At 44.3% G+C, this 20,576-nt stretch overlaps 1 long non-coding RNA gene across 1 annotated transcript in view; it reads right to left on the minus strand.

The window, feature by feature from the left end:
* Positions 1-20,576, minus strand: part of LOC309522204 — a 74,368-nt gene that overhangs the window by 11,449 nt on the left and 42,343 nt on the right. The window contains exon 2 of the long non-coding RNA XR_014214976.1: positions 19,077-19,180. This is a non-coding gene — a long non-coding RNA (uncharacterized lncRNA). The remainder of the gene's footprint in view (positions 1-19,076; positions 19,181-20,576) is intronic.

Genomic DNA, 20,576 nt, shown 5'->3' on the forward strand with positions numbered 1-20,576 from the left:
ATATGTATGATGGAACCTCCCTAATGCCATACAATGTTTTAATAAGTGCTGTAAATGTCTACATGTATGACAAAGGACACGGGTGGCACTGTGCTCTAAACCACTGAGCCTCTTGGGCTTTAAGATAAGAAGGTCGGAGGTTCGAATACCCACAACAGGGTGAGCTCCCGTTGCTCAGTCCCAGCTCCTGCCAACCTAGCAGTTTGAAAGCATGACAGTGGAAGTAGATAAATAGGTACGGCTGCGATGGGAAGGTAAACAGCATTTCCTTGTGCTCTGGCACTTGTCACAATGTCCTGTTGTGCCAGAAGTGCTTTAGTCATGCTGGCCACATGACCCGGAAAGCTGTCTGTGGACAAACAGCGGTTCCCTCAGCCTGAAGCAAGATGAGTGCCACACCCCATAGGTGCCTTTGACTGGACTTAACCATCCAGGGGTCCTCTACCTTTTTACCTTACTTGTACAGTGGTACCTCGGGTTAAGAACTTAATTCATTCTGGAGGTCCGTTCTTAACCTGAAACCATTCTTAATCTGAGGTACCACTTTAGCAAATGGGGCCTCCCACTGCCGTCGCACTGTCAGCACATGATTTCTGTTCTCATCCTGAGATAAAGTTCTTAACCCGAGGTATTACTTCCAGGTTAGCAGAGTCTGTAATCCAAAGTGTTTGTAACCCGAGGTGTTTGTAACCCAAGCTACCACTGTATTACAGACATCAGTGCTGCGTCCAGCTAGAATCATCCTTCCAATGACTCTAGCACGAAACCAGAAAGGGTGGAGAGGAGAGACCATTTGTGTGGATTTAGATTGTGCCATCCATATTGATCCTACTTGTTCCTTAACTAATGTTCATCCACAAATTCACATGTACTTGCCCATGCTCAATATATGTGTTATTATGCAGGCATGAATGTTTATGTCCATAGAACGAAATTTTAATTCACTATAATTCAAAAGTTGTCGTCTTTTTGGCCAACATATTGCAATATTCTTAAATATCTCCCCATTTTAATTTGGCGCACACTGGGTTGAATGGGGCCACTTCAGTCTTTACTGCTGTGGTTTGAGATGAAGGGCTCTGCTGTGATGTCCCTAAGTGACACTGGGGACTCAGTCATTTGATGTTGAAAGTTTAGATTCTTTCATTGTTAATTCCTTCTCCCTGCCTCTGGAAATATACACTTAAGCACCATACAGTATGTTTTCATGAACTGACATTACACCTTCCTTGCTTGCACACACACAACCATAACTGATAATATCGGCCTCTTCTGGTTTTTGTTTCATCCAGTCCAATTTACAATATGCCTTCACGAAACTCCTGGCAGAAATCAATGTGAGTACAAAAATATTAAAAACTCACTACACTGACTAGGGCTGTATTACTTTGGTATACAGACTGGGGGTGGGTGGTCATGTGATTAAATGATTCCCCCTTGTCTCAAATTTCCTCTTTGTGCAGGCCAGGAAAAACCTAGTGGCATTGCCTTCTCTTTGGTATGCTAACTATAGCCAACTCGCTACAAGTATATCATGCTGCCTGCTCATTCATTACTCCTTTGTATTGTAAGGAGCTTTGAAGTTCAACCTGATTTTCAAGCAGCCAGGCTTTTGCCCAGATCTCATGTTACTTATTGAAATAGTTCCTTTTTCACTTTTTCGGCATCGGTTTTCACATGGTGAGCATCTCGTTTTAGGACTGGAAAACCTGCTCTTTCCTATAAGAGAAAAAAAATCCACTGAAATCCACAACTCATCTGAACATGACAAACACCAAATGCCAGCAAGTGAGAGCACAGCTGAACTGAAATACTCACCATACAAAACTGACGCACACTAAAATTGTCCCAGGAAAAAGTAAGCACATCAAAAAGTAACATGAGAATCAGGCCAATGAGTGGCTTAGGGGTATAATTAAAATCCTGCAGGTGGAGATATTATGAACCAGAGTCATGACAGCTCTTTTTGAGGGTCTTGAAGCAAATTAGCTTTGAATGATTGCAAACAAACATCTTTGAATATGCTGCTGAGTATCCCATGAGTGATGTTAGTGCAAGTTGAGCTATTACTCATACCTTCATCACAAAGGTGTAATTCGAACTTTTGATAAATAGCCCAGTATCATTTGATTTCACACGTATATTTGCTTTAAAAGTAACTAAAATGAACATTCCTCTAAAATAATACAACCTTTTGGTTGAAATCCAATGCTGTGCCATCTGCCTAAATTGGGATCCCACACCCGTATCAGCTAACCCAAAGTAACTCAGGCTGTAACAGAAGCTGAAATATCTCCAACAACAGAGAACCACGCAAAAGTAGTTCCTACAGTGTCATATTAAGAGCAATCATAGTCACAGGAGCCAAGAAATGTTTTTAGCTCCTTTATCATCACATGCTATACCAAGCCCATTCACACACTCAACAAACAAGTGAAACTCAGGAAGTGGGATAGCTCCCTGTTACTCTCTATATTTTACATAACATCTAAAGAGCTTGCAGATAAATATATTTCAACATTACAACACTAGATAATGTACTCCTAACCCCCCCTCCCCCCCAAAAAAAAATCAAGGGGCAAGCTGCAGTGCTTTGATCATCAGGATGAGAATGGGGGCAGTACAATGTGGTGGCAATGAGATCAAGGAAACTCTGGGTTGAAGCCACCCTACAGATCTCCAGTCTGGCCCTGCCCCATTTCTGTCCCTATGAGCTCAGCGCCACTGCTGCCAGGAAGGATCCATTAACATGCCTGTCAGGCATGGAGAGTCATCCGCTCCCTTCAGTAACTTCACAGATAAGAATGAACAAGCAGTTGATATATTTATAGTCCTTTTATTACAGCATCATGTTGTGAGCACAAATACACAGCTCTCTGCAAGGGGTGCAGTTGGCTAGTTAATCCTCCTTCCAACTTCTGCTGCATTTTGGGCGCCAACGGAAAGTTCCCCCCTCCCTCTGACTCCTTTGCTCTCTGATATGTTCGGACCTCCGAGTCCGTGGTGAGGGGGGTCTCCCCACACTCTCCAGAGACATCTCAACTAGCTGCCCCCTCCATTCTGGTTCTGTTGTCATTATATTATAATTGGGTAACTCCTCCCTAAGCTGTTCAGTTTTTTTCTCTCTCTCTGCCACTGAACACGCTGTGGACAAGGGGGGGGGCGACTCTTCCCCCTCTAGCTCTCCATCGGAGAGAAGCTGCTCTGTCATAGAATGCATTCCTCCAGTTCTCATCTTCAGACCATTCTCTGACAATGCCTGATCCAGCACTGAAAACCCACAATGCAACTGGAAAAGACATGCATTATAGTTGCAGCCCTTTGGGCCATGGAGCAATTGGTATGCAATTGGCCTTTCTCATTCAATCAGTCCATTTTGACATGAAACTAAATTTCCCACCGTCTCTAGAATTCTATCAAAAAGCACTTGCATGCCATTCCTCAGGGAGAGCCAAATCAAACATGACTCCACCTGTCCCAAATCAAAAGAAAAGTCACGGGGACAGAATACCTTTCCATCTTAAGGGTTATGTGAATGAGACGTTATTTAGTGATGGTGAATACAGTTCCATTCACTTCTTCGTGAAGAGGCATGGAATAACCTTTGAAGAGGACACTAAGGAGATGTGTGCTGCATTGCTGCAAACCAAGAGCCAGAAGGGATATGAATTACTAGACATATCATCTAATGACACACCACTTAATTCTTCATGCTTGGAACTGCAGAACTGAAGGTGTCCAAGTATAAAGGGAAATAATATATGCATAAGGTGCTGTCAGCTGTGAAAAATAGCCCTGATCTATTTTTCTCAAAAGAAAATGTTGAGATTTTTATTTTATTTTAATTTTTCTAAAAACACACACACAAAAACCACAACACATTATTGTACAGTATAAGGCAGATAAGAATCAGGACTGCTTTACATTTTTGGACAAATAGGTGTGCACAAGAACCGGGAGATGCCTTCACTTTTTTTGTGTGGGTTGGAAACAATCCTATGTTCCCTAGAATGGCAACTGAAGGTGCTGTAGACCTCCCTAACCAGGGGCAGAGAGTGAGGTCCAGCACTGGGGGGCTCTCCAGGGCAGCAGGAGAAAGCCATCATCACTATTCCTCTGACAGTTCTGTCACACTGGGATCAGAAATGGGGCATGTTCGGTGTTCCACAAAAACACAATCTCCACCCAGAACCAATGCAGCCATTAAGCAGAATGAGGCTCCCAACTCAGGCAGTAGAAGCCCCTAAGGCAGAGCCCCCCTGTCCTGTAACTTCCACTGCTGGAACAGAAGTAGCAGCAGCTCTGGTTTTGGGCAAGCTCTTGCCAATTTCGGGCAAGGTCTCTTGTGCAGCATGAGAGCTCTCACCCCAAATCAGTGAGATCTCACCTGAAATCAGCACCGATGCTGGCATTGCTTCTCTGCCAGTCACAGAGGCGGCAGGATGGGCATTCACCACCCCACCAGGTCACATGATTCAATTGAACAAATTCTGAAATAGTGGCAATTATCCTCACCCTCCAAAACACCCCCTTTGGGATGGAGGACATACCTCTGACTGAGCTGGGATGAGGGACTTCAGCTGGTCTAACCCTTGTTGAGCTGGCAGAGCTGGAGATTCTCCAATTCCAGTCTCCGCTCATCCCAGGGAATCTTGGGTTTGGATTGCTCCCGAACTTAAGTTGGATCAAAGCCATGATACGGACATTCTCAGACTTTATGAGGCAGGACCCTCCAGAGATAGCTTGCAACAGCAGGGTCAGATGACAAAATAAAGGTCAACAGTTCACCGCCTGCCCCAAACTAGGAAATGGCAGCTTAGTAATCAATGCTACTTCGAGATACAGTAAGGATCTATCATATTACAGTGTAATATCCTAGTTCCTTGTTTCCTTTTTGCTTGACATGTTTGAAAAGGTTTAGTTAGAAAATGTAGTTAAAAATAGATGTTATGAGCACCTTTGGTGGAGAAACCAGCTCTGTGGTTGTACGAAGCATTTGTGCACAGTAACAAATGATACACAACCCTGATGACATAAGGCCGGATCAACTCTCTTTTCTGGACCTTAGTTCTGGATAATTCATAGCATTGCTTTTGTTGGCGATGGCACTATTCATTTCTAGTTACTTTCTTGAAATCCTCTTAAACATTCATAAGACTGGCTGGGTGGGACTTGTATATCACTAGTATCATGCACTGGCTACATTAGAAAGTTTGAATACGTACGTGATTGTACAAAGGGGTTCAAGTGCCAAACAACAACAACTGATTATTTGTTTTAGAGAGGCTTGGCTCCCTGATTGGCAGCCTTAACTAGTGAGAATCTTATTGAGAATCTCAGATTAGAAAAGCGATGCACAGTATATTTGCCAACAGTCATCCCAGGGCACTAAGTATTGCTCCTTAAGAACAATGGCTGTAGGTAGTATAGTTTAGAAGAGCTTTCTCATTTTTCTTAAGCCTGATGTAGGAGAGGCTGAAAAGTCTTCAGCTTTGCTTTTGAACACTGGGGGGAGCCATGTTCAGCTCTGAAGAAACTCCTACTTCTTGTTCAGTGGCGAGAGAGAGAGAGAGAGAGAGAGAGAGAGAGAGAGAGAGAGAGAAACCTGTCACCTTGGCTGAAGAATGGACATCTTGAGATGAGAAATACACAAAGTAGAACCTAATTGATAGGAGCCACTCAGGCAGTTTCTAGAGCTACCAGCTCATCTAGATGAAGAGAGATAGACTGTAGCTTCCCTGCACACATGAATTCATTTAAATGTGTGCTGATATAAAAAAAATCCCATGATAAGGCGGGGGGGGGGAGAACGTCAAAGTGGCAAATCTAAAATAGGTGTGAAGATTAATAATGTCAAGGGGGAGGGGGGAATGACAACTTAATGAAAGCCAGAGACAAAAATAGGGTGAAACAATGAATGCAAATTTTACCTTTGTACAGGATTTTACCTTCTACGCAAATTTTGCCTTCTATACTCTCTCTACTCCCAGCTCAGTCCACACAAACAACACACATAGAGTTCAAGGGCACAATCTACTCATGCAGTAGTACCTGAGGTGCAAAGCAGGTCTGGCAAAAGGTGCAGAGCTGTCTTAAGCATATGTGGCACCGGGGTGCAAAGATTCGCCTGGCGCCTCCCCTCCCGGTTGCTCAGTCCAGGTGCACAGGAGGGCAGAGCCAGCCAACCACCTTAGCGTCTCGATGCCCCCAAACTCACAGTGCAGAGCTGCCCGCAGCAGAAAAGCCCACTATGGCACTCTGACCAACTGATGGGAGGGCAGGCTCTTCCCCAGACTCAACTCTTGGGCCCCGGACTCTCGGCCGGTTGCCCCTGAGAGCCCGGCGCCTGGGTGCCCTGCACCCCCAGCACCTATGGGTAAGACAGCCCTGAAAAGGTGCATCCTGGCAGAGACTACATTTGGCACATGGAAGACTACAATTGGCACCCAGTTCGCCATAGCCTGCTCTGTAACATGCCAAATGGGGCACGGGGCTGGTTTTCCTTCTATGACTGCTCCAAGAACATCCAGAGTTGGGCCGCATACACAGTATACCTCTTTGAAGCATTTTCAAAGGACATTTTTCACTTCAAAGAATTGTAAACTAGGAACTGCAACCGTGTGAGGGATGAACTACGGTGCCTAAAACTCCAGCACAGGGTAGGGTGAAATCGGCACCAATGCTGGCACTGATTCTCTGCCAGTGGCGGAGGCGGCAGGATGGGCAGCATAGATGGCAGTGGCAGGGCAACCGCCCCAGATCTTGAGATTATCAACTGAGGCCCTTTTTCATGTCCCCCCCCCCTTTATGAGAGGTCCTGAGGGTGGTAACATGAGAATGGGCCTTTTCTGCTGTGGCTTCCCATCTGTGAACTGCTCACCTGAGGGAAGATTACCTGGAGCCTTCGTAACTCATCTTTAGGCACCAGGCAAAACTGTTCCTCTATAACCAGGCCTTTGGGCTGATTCCCGTTCAGTGGCCTTTTAAATGTGCTTGTGGGAGGGAGATTATTGGTTTTGTTATGTATTTTGTATTTTCATTTTGTATTTTTATGCTGTGGACTTCCCTGCAATGTTCAAATGAAGGGTAGTATACAAATTTAATAAATAAGAACACTAATAGAGTGAATGCAGCCTTAGAAAGCTTCACTGAGGAATTGCTATCAATTGTCCTGCTCTGCAATGAAGCAAAATCAATACTGGAAGGTGTGCAACATTTGTGACTGATCCATTCCTTGATCTAGACCAGGATTTCGGAATGACCTGAGCTATAACACAGACTATTCCGGCCCAGAACTTACAGCAGACTGACAGGACAAAGAGAATGTTGGAAGGAAAAAACACAACTCTGCATACAGCTGTGTGCAAGGAATGGTCTGCTAACCATAGTCTGGATTCAGATTCTTATTCTGAAGAGCAACAGACCTCTGAGCACAACAGAAAGCTCACTGTGTATTCTCTGGCCCACCTTTGGAGGGCAATGGTCCGTGGAAGGCAAGCGCATGATCCTGCCCTTCTGAGCCTCAATGGTCTCTAACCTGCCACAACCCACTTCTATCTGAAAAGCAAAAATGTTTCCGGTGATTTTTAATATTGCATGAATTAAGCACACAGGACAACCGTTTTTCTCTGCAACGCTATGCCATTCTCCAGCTTTTCCAGGACAATCTTAATCATCTAGCAGTGATAATTGTGAGTTACCTAACTATCTTGCAGCTCTAACTTATTCCCCGCTGCCCCCAGGGCATCATAATGTTTCTGCGCTTCTTGCTGGAGCCTCCTTCATTACTGTGACAACAATCTTACAGAAATTATATGCCTGGGTTGCCATTAGTCCAGCTTCTCCAAAACCAAGGGATTTCTGAACAAAACGTATTCTATTGATGGGGGCGGCGGGGGGGGGGGGGGACGGACAGACCTGTACTGACCTCATCTCCATTCAGATATCCCACATTTGACGTGGAGGGAGGCATCTGCTGCAGATTTAACATTCAACAGCGATTCTGGCATAACCGCTGCTTCCAATTTTCCCCCCTTTCCTCCTCAGTGCAAATAAAGTTTTATGGCTACAGGCAGAAAGAATTCCCACACCATTGCTACCACTGTTTGACTTGCAAGCTAAATGAATCCACACAGGCAGAGAGGCACCAAAATGGGGATTATTTTTTTCCTCCAGCAAAAACTCGTTTGCTGTATCAAGAGTGTGCAAAGCACAGAAAGACCAGAGAGAGAGAGAGAGAGAGAGAGAGAGAGAGAGAGGAGAGAAAACAGATGTGTTTCTAAGCTTCCAAACAGGAAAACTATGGGTCGTCTTTTCTTTCTTACTTTTTCACCACATGTTAACTGTTTATGATCACCGTGTGGTAGCTCCACAGGGAACTTGGGTTCATGAACAATGGCCCTACCATTCGGCAGGGTGAGGCAGCCACCTCGGGCAGCTGGTTTTAGAAGTTGCATGCTTATCTAATTTATCATTGCTGTAGTTTTATTGTGAGGGAGGAGAAGAGGGACCTATAAGGTTATATACCACAGGTGTCAAAAGAGCTGGAAAAGGCTTGGGTGCCACGCACCTTGACTTGAAGGAGTCGCAGGGGGTGCCATTTGTGACCCACCCCAGGCAACAAAGTGTCTTCATCCAACTGTGCAATAAAGAATTTGCATGTGCAGTTGGCTCAGGCTTTTGGCAACAACATTTCTGAAGCTTGTTGGAAAGCCTCAGGTAACAACAACAATAACAACAACAATTCTTAGCAGGTGATGTTGCCTCTTGGCCTAATTTCATATAGGCGCTGTCATGGCATTGAATCCGCCCTGGTTGCCTTGACTGATGGCATTTGTGAGGAGAGTGGTGGTGGGCGATTCCACCAAAATAAATTATCCTAAAGCAAAATTGAATTGTTCTCTTAAGGAGAAAAAAACATGAGTAATTTTGAGGAAAGGCAAAAGAATTCATGGGAATTGTCTTGTGGTATCCCATAGTGTTCCATCTTGTCCCCCATGGTATTTAACATCCGTCTGAAACTGCTGGGAGTTCTACAGAGATATGGAGTGAGGTGCAACCAATACATGGATGACAATCAGCTCTAGCTTTCTGTTTCATCTGACTCAGGTGAGAAGGCTGAGGTGCCAGACTAGTGCTTGAACCTGCCACTGTGCTGGTTGTTGGCCAATGAACTGCAACTGAGTTATAAAAAGACAGAAGTGTTATGTGTTCTTTAATCTGGGAGATGGGGAGACAACCTTATCTGGATGGGATCTCTTCCAACAATTCTATGATTCCATGATTCTATGGTGCTCCTGGTACAACACTATCATTGGAAGCTAGGTAGCAATATTCCCTTGCTGTAATCTACCCCAAAACCTTATGGTGAAGGGCAAGTAAAATATATTAGAAATAATCTTTAAAATTCTGGTTTTCAAAAGGAATAATATAACTATACAGTTTATTTCCAAGACAATATGCTGTGCTCAAAGACAATAAAATCAGAAGTCCTAGAGCAGGGAATATGAACCCCAATGAAATAAAAGATGTTTCTTGAAAAGGAAGAGTTCCAAAATAATTTTCCACCACCTCTCACTTCATTACCCATATAAAACTTAAAATTAACTTCTGAATTAACTTTTTTGCCATTTTGTGCCCATTCATTTCTAGCTGTAAACTGGACAGATATTGGCTGCAATCCTGCACACCGTTAAGCTATGTAAATGAAATCCCACTTCCCTCAGTAGGATTTAAGCAGGCAAATTATGCCCAGAATAACAGTCATTCAAACATATTAATAAATTCATTCCCCCCCCCCCGAAAACGTGAACCCCAGCCAGTTAATGCAGAAAATGAGAGGCCATTACATTTTAAAGCCTTGTTATTCTAACCTGCCTCAGCCCTCTAATTTTGGTGCCATTTATTAAGGACAGGTTTCTAAAGGTATGATGTAGCTAGAATTGTGGCTTTGTTACTGCCCTCCTCTGTTCGCATCTGGAGAACAGAGCTGTGCTGGGGAATACACATCTCTTGCAGCTGTCAACTGGTGCTGAATGCTCACCTCATCCTTGAACTATTTTTTTTCTAAATAAAGATGGAAATTGCTTCTTTTTCGTTTAAACAAACAGCATGCATATTTCCCAAGTGTAATAAGTATTCCTTTGCACGGGAATTATAAAGCGGTTTTATGGTTCCAAAAACTGTCATCATGTAAACTTCTCAGTTGGCAGGATCATTTCAGATTTTTAAAATGGGGCGGGCAGGCACCAGCTCTGGGTGCAGTCCACCCCCAGGACAGTCCCAAGCCTTCCATGGAAGTTAGGCTTCCTTGGAGGTGAATACTGCTTGCTAGAAGCACTTACTGCTTAACTACTCACTCCCTACTCTTGGCTAGCACTGAAAAGCAAAGTAGACTTCTTTAGATTGCCCCTATTATGAGGAATCTATAAGAACAACTCCATACTGTTCATTGCTGAGCACCACCTGTGTGTTGTCAGCCTCCCAGTACTTGTTGTCTTCAAGGTGATATCCTTCTCCCCACATTCACATTTCAAGATTTATGGGTTTACAAAGTATTTCTGCTCCACATTAAGTTTTTTAAAGTACAGAGGTACATCAGTTAATGAACGTAATCCATTCTGGAAGACGGTTCGATTTCCAAAACGTTCGAAAACTGAGGTGCAAAGGGCGGTCTGCAATTTTAATTGAGAAAATTGAGAAACACTCAGCGGACGTTGTTTGACTTCTGAAGCGCGTTCGAAAATGGAAGCATTTACTCCTGGGTTTTCAGCATTCGAAAACCGAAACGTTTGACTTCCGATACGTTCGAAAACCGAGGTACCACTGTATTCTTTAGAGAAAGAGGTTGAGCTGTAATTACGGATATAATGGAGAATACTCCATTCCAAAAGTATTTAACGTAAGGGCATTCCCACCAAACATGAATAAATGAACCAAGCTTTCCATAGCCCTTCCAACAGAGAGAGAAAATAATAATAATAATAATAATAATTTATTATTTATACCCCGCCCATCTGGCTGGGCCTCCCCAGCCACTCTGGGCGGCTTCCATAAAAACCAAAAATACAATAAAATATCACACGTTAAAAACTTCCCTGAACAGGACTGCCTTAAGATGTCTCCTGAATGTCAGGTAGTTGTTTATCGCTTTGACATCTGCTGGAAGGGCGTTCCACAGGGCGGGCGCCACTACCGAGAAGGCCCTCTGCCTGGTTCCCTGTAGCTTTGCTTCTCGCAATGAGGGAACCGCCAGAAGGCCCTCAGCGCTGGACCTCAGCGTCCGGGCAGAATGATGGGGGTGGAGACGCTCCTTCAGGTATACTGGACCGAGGCCGTTTAGGGCTTTAAAGGTCAGCACCAACACTTTGAATTGTGCTCGGAAACGTACTGGGAGCCAATGCAGGTCTTTCAAGACCGGTGTTATATGGTCTCGGCGGCCGCTCCCAGTCACCAGTCTAGCTGCCGCATTCTGGATTAGTTGTAGTTTCCGAGTCACCTTCAAAGGTAGCCCCACGTAGAGTGCATTGCAGTAGTCCAAGCGGGAGATAACCAGAGCATGCACCACTCTGGCGAGACAGTCCGCCGGCAGATAGGGTCTCAGCCTACGTACCAGATGGAGCTGGTAAACAGCCGCCCTGGACACAGATTTAACCTGTGCCTCCATGGACAGCTGTGAGTCCAAAATGACTCCCAGGCTGCGCACCTGGTCCTTCAGGGGCACAGTTACCCCATTCAGGACCAGGGAATCCTCCACACCTGCCCGCCTCCTGTCCCCCAAAAACAGTACTTCTGTCTTGTCAGGATTCAACCTCAATCTGTTAGCCGCCATCCATCCTCCAACCGCCTCCAGACACTCACACAGGACCTTCACTGCCTTCACTGGTTCTGATTTAAAAGAGAGGTAGAGCTGGGTATCATCCGCATACTGATGAACACCCAGCCCAAACCTCCTGATGATCTCTCCCAGCGGCCGCATGTAGATGTTGAAAAGCATGGGGGAGAGGACAGAACCCTGAGGCACCCCACAAGTGAGAGCCCAGGGGTCTGAACACTCATCCCCCACCACCACTTTCTGAACACGGCCCAGGAGGAAGGAGCGGAACCACTGTATAACAGTGCCCCCAGCTCCCAGCCCCTCAAGACGGTCCAGAAGGATGCTATGGTCGATGGTATCGAACGCCGCTGAGAGATCCAGCAGAACTAGGAAACAGCTCTCACCTTTGTCCCTAGCCCGCCAGAGATCATCAACCAGTGCGACCAAGGCAGTTTCAGTCCCATGATGAGGCCTGAATCCCGACTGGAAGGGATCCAAATGGTCCGCTTCTTCCAGGCGTGCCTGGAGTTGTTCGGCAACCGCTCGCTCAATCACCTTGCCCAGGAATGGAAGATTTGAGACTGGGCGATAGTTGGCCATCGTGGCCGCATCTAAAGATGGTTTTTTAAGAAGCGGTTTAATAACCGCCTCTTTCAGCGGGTCTGGGAAGGCTCCCTCACGGAGGGAAGCATTCACCACCCCACGAAGCCCATCGCCCAGTCCTTCCCGGCTAGCTTTTATAAGCCAGGATGGGCAAGGATCCAGGAGACAGGTGGTTGGTTTCACTCGTCCAAGCAGCCTGTCCACATCCTCGGAGGTAACAGATTGGAAAAGGGAGGGTTTTTTGCCAGCCTGACCAGCTTCCAGTGCCATTGGAAGAGGACCTTGAGAGAGGCCTTCTGTAAGCGAGCAGAGATGGTTTTGAGTGGGGAAGTGGTCCAGATACCCTCCCATTTGTGATCAACAATTGGGTGGCCAATTTGAAGGCCTCCAGCACTCCCTGCTTCATGATCTAACAGATTGCTGTATATTTGGGAAGCAGCCTTAGCCATACTAACTTTGGACATACTTAGGCTCCACCCTGTGCCACAGCAAACTAGTAAGCTTCTTACTAACTGCAGCACAATTAGCATTAGCTCACCAATGGAAGAACCAGACAGAAATACCCCTGAACATATGGGAAAATAATATTTGGGATACAGCAGTGTTTGATCATCTCATCAGACACAAGAGGGCAATTAACGGCATAATGAATAGAGACACCTTCCAAGAAACATGAACCCCTTTCTTTAACTATGTTAATGACCAAAATCAATACTTTCTTATTCCAACACTTCAATATTTGAATGTCTTGTAATTCACCAAAACAACCACTATTCTTGCATGCTCCATATGTAGGCTGGAGTTTTGCCTTAGAATGCTGTTTGAAAATCAAGTGTTAAAGTAGATCCTTGCAATTCTAAAAAAAATTGTGGTCAAATTAAACACAATCAGTTTCCTCTCTGTGTTGATTCTAGCATAGATGTGTGCATGCACACACACACACACACACACACACACACACACACACATTTCAGCTCTTAGTTCTGAGGTACACAGCTCTAAAAATGACTTCCTCTGTTTAGTCTCTGCTGCCTCAGGTATGGTGCAGACAGCCATAATGTAAGTTTTGTCACTTGGTCTTGTCAGTGACTCTAAGCTGACGGTAGATCATTACCACATGGCCACAGCATTCTCTATGGGAATGAGAGACGTTAACTGTGTCAACTGGGTTGTGATATATTAAATATGGCAGTTTTATAAAGTGGGCCTCAGCCTACCAGAGAGCTCGGCTAAACCAGAAACTCTGTACTGCATTGGCTTTGAACAACGCCTCTCCAGGGGTGAAGCTCTCCCCCATTCTACCCCACACATACACAACCACAAATAAATGTTAGAGAAAAGAGGCATTTCTGCCACACTGTGTAGCAGTAGGCACAATGGTTTTATCATGTGGAATCGCATTGGGGTTGGGATTTTGATATGGTATGTTATGAGGAAAATCATACATTAGTCACAGTCAAATATGTCAAAAGCATTAAAATATGCAAGAAAATAAAATCAGATTCACTATAGGACGCCAAACTAGTATGATAGACCACCTACTGCGTGATTAGTACTAATTACTAAATGCAATATTTATGGTCTGCCTAGAAAATATAATATCTTGCCTTGGGAAGTTACTGTGCAAATGCACCAGTGATTCAATTATGTAGCATGTGGGCATAAGGGACAAGGCAGAGAATCTTTACATCTACTCAGAAGTAAGTTCCACTAAGCTCTGTCTTAGACACCTGGAAACCCATCTGGGAGCCATCTTGGCCATAATAGCTTTGTACCCATTTATGGTCTCTTTCTAGTCTACTAGTTACATATATTCAACCAAATGTATTTATTGCAAGGAGGCTGGGGCAGAGATTGACCAAAAGGAAAAGGGGGAAAAGCACACTGCTGTTAGAATGGCAATGCGAAGTTCTACAGTTACTTGTACCAAGGGGAACATCTACACTACAAATGCCTGTCACTCTTATGCCTCTTTCAACTCCCTGGCTTTTGCAGGGAGTGTGCTGAGTATTTTAGAGATCACAGAACTCTATTTCCAAGGTTTTTCCTGTGGAGTGGGAATAACTCTTAAAACAATTTGAGGTATGTGATAGAATTATGTCCATAGCTTTCCCACAAGGGACTTCCAAGAGTGTTTTGGGGGTTTTTCTGTTCTTTTCTGGTTGATTGGTTGGGGTTACTATGCTAGTCATAGGAATTGCCTTACACAGTAGACCATTAAACTAAGGATGGTCAGACCCATTAATGTTCAGTCCATCCAAGTTCCCAGAAGGGATGTGTGCCTGCATGCTGTTTCCCGCCCCCTGCCCCCATTTCTGTAATTTACATTGAGTGAAAGAAAATGCTTAATGTACACCCAAATTAAAAATGCAACTTTTTCATTTTCATATTCGGTGAACAACCCTGAGATCTGCATTTATAAGATTTATAAGATTCCAGAGCAATGTATGGCAGATATTTATTATTATTATTATTATTATTATTATTATTATTATTATTATTAAGAGTTTGGATTTGATATCCTGCTTTTTCACTACCCGAAGGAGTCTCAAAGCGGCTAACATTCTCCTTTCCCTTCCTTCCCCACAACAAACACTCTGTGAGGTGAGTGGGGCTGAGAGACTTCAGAGAAGTGTGACTAGCCCAAGGTCACCCAGCAGCTGCATGTGGAGGAGAGGGGAAGCGAACCTGGTTCACCAGATTACAAGTCCACCGCTCTTAACCACACTGGCTCCAATACTCCACCCATCTGGCTGGGTTGCCCCAGCCACTCTGGGCAGCTCCCAACAGAATATTAAAAACACAATAAAACATCAAACATTAAAAACTTCCCTAAACAGAGTTGCCTCAGATGTCTTCTAAAAATCTGATAGTTGTTTATTTTCTTGACATCTGATGGGAGGGTGTTCCACACGGTGGACACCACTACCAAGAAGGCCCTCTGCCTGGTTCCTTGTAACCTCACTTCTCACACTGAGGGAACCACCAGAAGGCCTTCAGAGCTGGACCTCAGTATCCGGGCAGAATGATGGGGGTAGAAACGCTCCTTCTGGTATACTGGAAAGCATCTTCTCATGGCAACAGTAGAGGTTTTTTTTTTAGCATGCTATTGTCCACAGTCCACCCAAGAATTGTGCAGATCCCCCTGAGACCTGCAGTTGCCTTTCACTTCTGCAATTTCCATCAACATGATGTGGCTAAACCTACGAAGCCAGACAGGCCTACCCACCAAAAGTCAACAAGAGGATACCTGAAGGGCACATGCCACCTCATGTAGAGTGCATCTCGTTCATTCTTTGGTTTGCTATGTTTGCAAAGCTGTCAATGCTTAACAGCAATATTTATTCATTTAATCTTGTTAAAGCTCTGATTATTTGTTTAAAAGCTTCTTCTTCCTGACTGTATTGCAGCAGCCCCAGGCATCTGTACGCAAACTCTCCCACTCCGTTCTTTGCTCTGACCTGGAGGCAAGTTCAGGCAAGGCCATCAGGTTTTCTTCGTGCATGTTCCTCTAAAGGCCACAATCACCCTTCCTTTACCCTCAAATGCCCTTGCCTCTTGCCTAGGTGGCAAAAGCATGCTGCAGGAGGGAGAATAGGCCACTGTCGAAATACCAAGAAAGACATGGTCCATAATCATGACCATTATAGTCCATGAAACACCTGAATGATGGGTGTGGAGATGCTCCTTCAGGTATACAGGACCGAGGCCGTTTAGGGCTTTAAAGGTCAACACCAACACTTTGAATTATGCTTGGAAACGTACTGGGAACCAATTAAGCTTTAGAAAGGGGCAAGATTAGATGCAGAGACATAAAGCAATAATAACAACAACAACAACCAAGACTCCTTGCTCTCTGCTCCCACTATCTTCTTGCCCAGGGCAGCCCTGCCCTTTGACTGCCCCTCAGAGCTGGCATATCACACGGGGCTGGGCCTTGGCAGAGGCAGCCTCTTCTCCTCCTTGCCCGCTCTCCAGCAGCAGCTACAAGCTGCCCAAGGGAAGAGGACAGCTGCAGAATCCATGGAGAGGCAACGGGGTGCTCCCTTGCCGCCGCTCAGAACAAACACAGCCTCTTCCTCCTCCCCAAGCTCAGCAGCACTGGTGGGGGATACAGGGACATTTCAGAATCAAATCAGAAGCTGGGATGGCTTTCATAATTCCAGCACTGTCCCTGGAAAATCAGGACACTTGGGATCGGTGCTTGCTATAAGCACAAATATTCATTTGCACCACCATTTTGAATTGAAACTGGCAATGCAAATTATCTTCCTCTGCAACCATGGTTTGATGTACAGTGGTACCTTGGGTTAAGAACTTAATTCGTTCTGGAGGTCTGTTCTTAACCTGAAACTGTTCTTAACCTGAAGCACCACTTTAGCTAATAGAGCCTCCTGCTGCCGCTGCGCCGCTGCTGCACGATTTCTGTTCTCATCCTGAAGCAAAGTTCTTAACCCAAGGTAATATTTCTGGGTTGGCGGAGTCTGTAACCTGAAGTGTATGTAACCTGAAGCGTATGTAATCCGAGGTACCATTGTAAAAGAATCATGTCTGGGGTCCATCTTGGTGAATGCTCATTTCATTACTGTCTTCTAATCTGGTTGTCCATCAAGCACACTATACTAAGAACTGTACTCAGTTTCTTGCCAACCTGGCACCTCCTGGGTTTCTTGGACTCCAGTTCCCATCAGCCTCAGTCAGCACAGCCTTATTTACATGGAAATTGCCCTAATGAATTAGCCTCTGTAAATCTGTCGTGGAATAAACTGGAATAGAGCCTTGGCCTAAGAAAGAACTTGAGTGGCTTGAAATTACAGTCCCATTTTTTAAAAAGCACATTAAAAAAGGCACATCTATATTTATTACTAGTATCTCCACTGGCGGATATAACATGGTTCTTGAGTAATATAGGTCATATTCTTTCAAGAATGTGCCTGAAAAATGCAAAACTTTAGGGGGAACTCCGTGGCACTAAAACATGTAAGAACAAGAAATAAGAGGAATGTTGCATTTGTATGCTGAGGAAACAAATCTTTTAAAGATAGATTACTCCATTCTAAATATAGGCTTTTAAGATTCCATAAAACGGGAGAGAAAAGGCTAAAGTATCAAGCTCTTAGGAGATTAAAAAAAAATGTGAGTGCTATATTTTATGCCATTTTTGCTGGGGGGGAAATATTGCAGCTGTGTTTTTTTCCCCTGAACATTGAAGACTTTACTAATTCCACTATGTATTTATAAAACACATATATCCCTTCCAAAAGATTCAGTTTTAGTCAAATTAGACATAATAAAGTAGCTGGATTTTGTGGGGGGCAGGTTAGGAGGTTCTGAACAGCGCTTGCACTTACGTAGGTGTATTACTCTGAGAACAAACCCAACCATAAACATGTTATTTATCTGCTGAGTGCAAAATCAAAATCTAGCAGCGTGGATTAAGGACCACCATTTTCCATCATTTCTTTGTAAGCAGCAAGTATGCAGCCTAATCTAGTGGAGCTGCTATGTGAGGGTGCAACGGGGAACCGTTTTAAAGTGTGGTGCATGTGTTCCCTTTAAGCTTATAAATTATTGTGAAACAGAACATGGAATAAAAAGACACCAGTCAGTGCAGAACAGGCATTGAACCTGACACACTACAAACTCAGGTACGGCACAGTGGACGACCTTTAGCTGCTATGCAAACTGCACATACCACTCGCACCAGATGCACAACTAATTCTTGGCACTTATTACTCCATTTCTAAATGCACAGATGTGTCTGATGAGAACTGAGCTGCAAATTCATGTTAGTACATAGACTTCCTGGGCAAATAAATAAATAAATCTAGCACTCCCCTTTGTTAGATTCTGGATGAGTCGTAACAGAACTGTACAGGTTTTCATTCTTTATACCACACATCCTCTGTTTAGCATGTACAGTATTTATTATTCTGCCCCCCCCACTTCCGAGGGAACTCAGATCATATTCTTTCGCGGTGACTTCTTATATAAGATATGCTTCCACATGGGAGGCCATAGGAAAGAGAGAGTGGAATCAACTGCAAATTGCTTTTGCATGATTCTTTCTCTTCCCAATCCTGGTCTCCACCGTCTCACAATGATGGCCAAATCAAAAGTTTAATATGGCTGAGAGATTATCCCCTCCTTGACCTCTTGAGTGTGCAACGGTGAAATGGAAATCTCCTAATAATCATTCCTTAAAATGTGAGATTCCTGTTCCTTCCTTTCTGATCCATCTGCAAACACTGCTAAGAACATGTTTTCTGGGTTCCTTTCACCTCCCGTCTCTTCCTGAGAAGAGCAGCCATGGAGACTAATGTAGGTGAAGCTGTTCAAGTGCTATTTTGGTTAGAGTTTGGCACCTATCCAAGCCACGTCCCTTCAGAAGGAATCATTGCAACTTCAAACTTTTTCAAAAGTTCAACTTTGAAACAGAAAAAATGATGCCCCTCCCTCAAGCTCCACAAAGCCTGAGCACCAGAGAGCAGAATCAAAAGTTACACCCCCTCCCTACTCACAATGTCAGTGCAAAATATATCTTTTCTGAAACGCTCATAAAATGCACTCCTATAACCTCATAAATCTTTTTCATTTTAAATCTTGCTCTTTCCACTCATGAAAGACACATTTTGTCCCCTACTTAATCCATATTTACCTTTACAGAAGTGGTATTTACATTCTCTGTACTTTTTCCACAGAATATGCTTCATCCCTTTGATGTGTGACTACATTGGCTTGGCACCTGGGAGTGGAAGGAGCCTGTAAAAGAAAAGAAAAGAAAATATGATTGAGCTGTTTAAAATGTTAATAGCTGAAGTGCACAATTCAACTTTAAGGCAAAAGAACACATAAATATCTACAACAATTATGGGCCTCCTCACCATTTTACTTACATGCATACCATCCCAAAGTTGGACTAGAGTAACTCTGCGCTTAATTATCCTTATTAAGAAACTGTTCTCAAGCTACAAGACCTAGCTTTCCACCTACATATGACTTAGGTCTAGGAAACTAGCTACACACATACCCTCCAACTTTTCTCTGATGAAAATAGGGGTGTCCTATTCCATAACTTCCACCATTTCTCCAGTGAAAATAGAGACATTCCAAAAATTTTCCAATGGAAATAATTATGTCCTGTTCCATAACTTCCAACATTTATCCAATGAAACTAGGGATGCCCTACCATAATCTCCAACATTTATCCAATAAAAATAGGGATGTCCTACGGAAAAGCGGGATCAAATCAGAAACCGGGACAGCTTCTGTAAATCCAGGACTGTCCCTGGCAAACCATAGGGGCACTTGGAGGGTCTGGACACATTACACATGCAATACTTCCCCAATACCATTTAAAAACAAAATAAAAAACGGATTTGGTTTCAGAGTGGTGACCAAATTTATAATGGAGAAGTGGTGCTGAATGCAGTCTCCATCTCACTTTCTCCACACGCTAATTTATCCACTCCTGACAAGGCCCCTTTCCATGGCTTCATTGGTGCCCAGGTTCAAAACATGTGTGAACAAGCACTTGAAATTCCGGGGAGGGGGAAGCCATGGGGAGGAGACTTGGAGCAAAGAAACAGTCGGGGAGGAAATGGTTCTGTGGCTACACATAGACTTTATGTAGACCAGGCTTCCTCAACCTCAGTCCTCCAGATATTTTTGGCCTACAGCTCCCATGATCCCTAGCTACCAGGACCAGTGGTCAGGGATGATGGGAATTCTAGTCTCAAAACATCTGGAGGGCTGAGGTTGAGGAAGCCTTATGTAGACCTTGGAGTGGTTTGAGTGGAAGTCTATAAATTTATTTGTATGTTGTCAGACAGCAGGTGAAAAGCAGGGGACGTGGGTGGCCCTGTGGTCTAAACCACTGAGCCTCTTGGACTCGCCGACTGGAAGGTCGGCAGTGTGAATCTGTGCGACTGGGTGAGCTCCCCTTGCTCTGTCCCAGCTCCTGCCAACCTAGCAGTTCAAAAGCACACCAGTGCAAGTAGATAAATAGGTACCACTGTGGCAAGAAACAGCATTTCCATGCGCTCTGGTTTCCATCATGGTGTTCCATTGCGCCAGAAGAGGTTTAGTCATGCTGGCTACATGACCCAGAAAGCTGTCTGTGGACAAATGTTGGCTCCCTCAGCCTGAAAGCAGATAT

Source organism: Podarcis vaucheri (assembly GCF_965113315.1).
Source record: "Podarcis vaucheri genome assembly, chromosome: 17".
Taxonomy (NCBI): Eukaryota; Metazoa; Chordata; class Lepidosauria; order Squamata; family Lacertidae; genus Podarcis; species Podarcis vaucheri.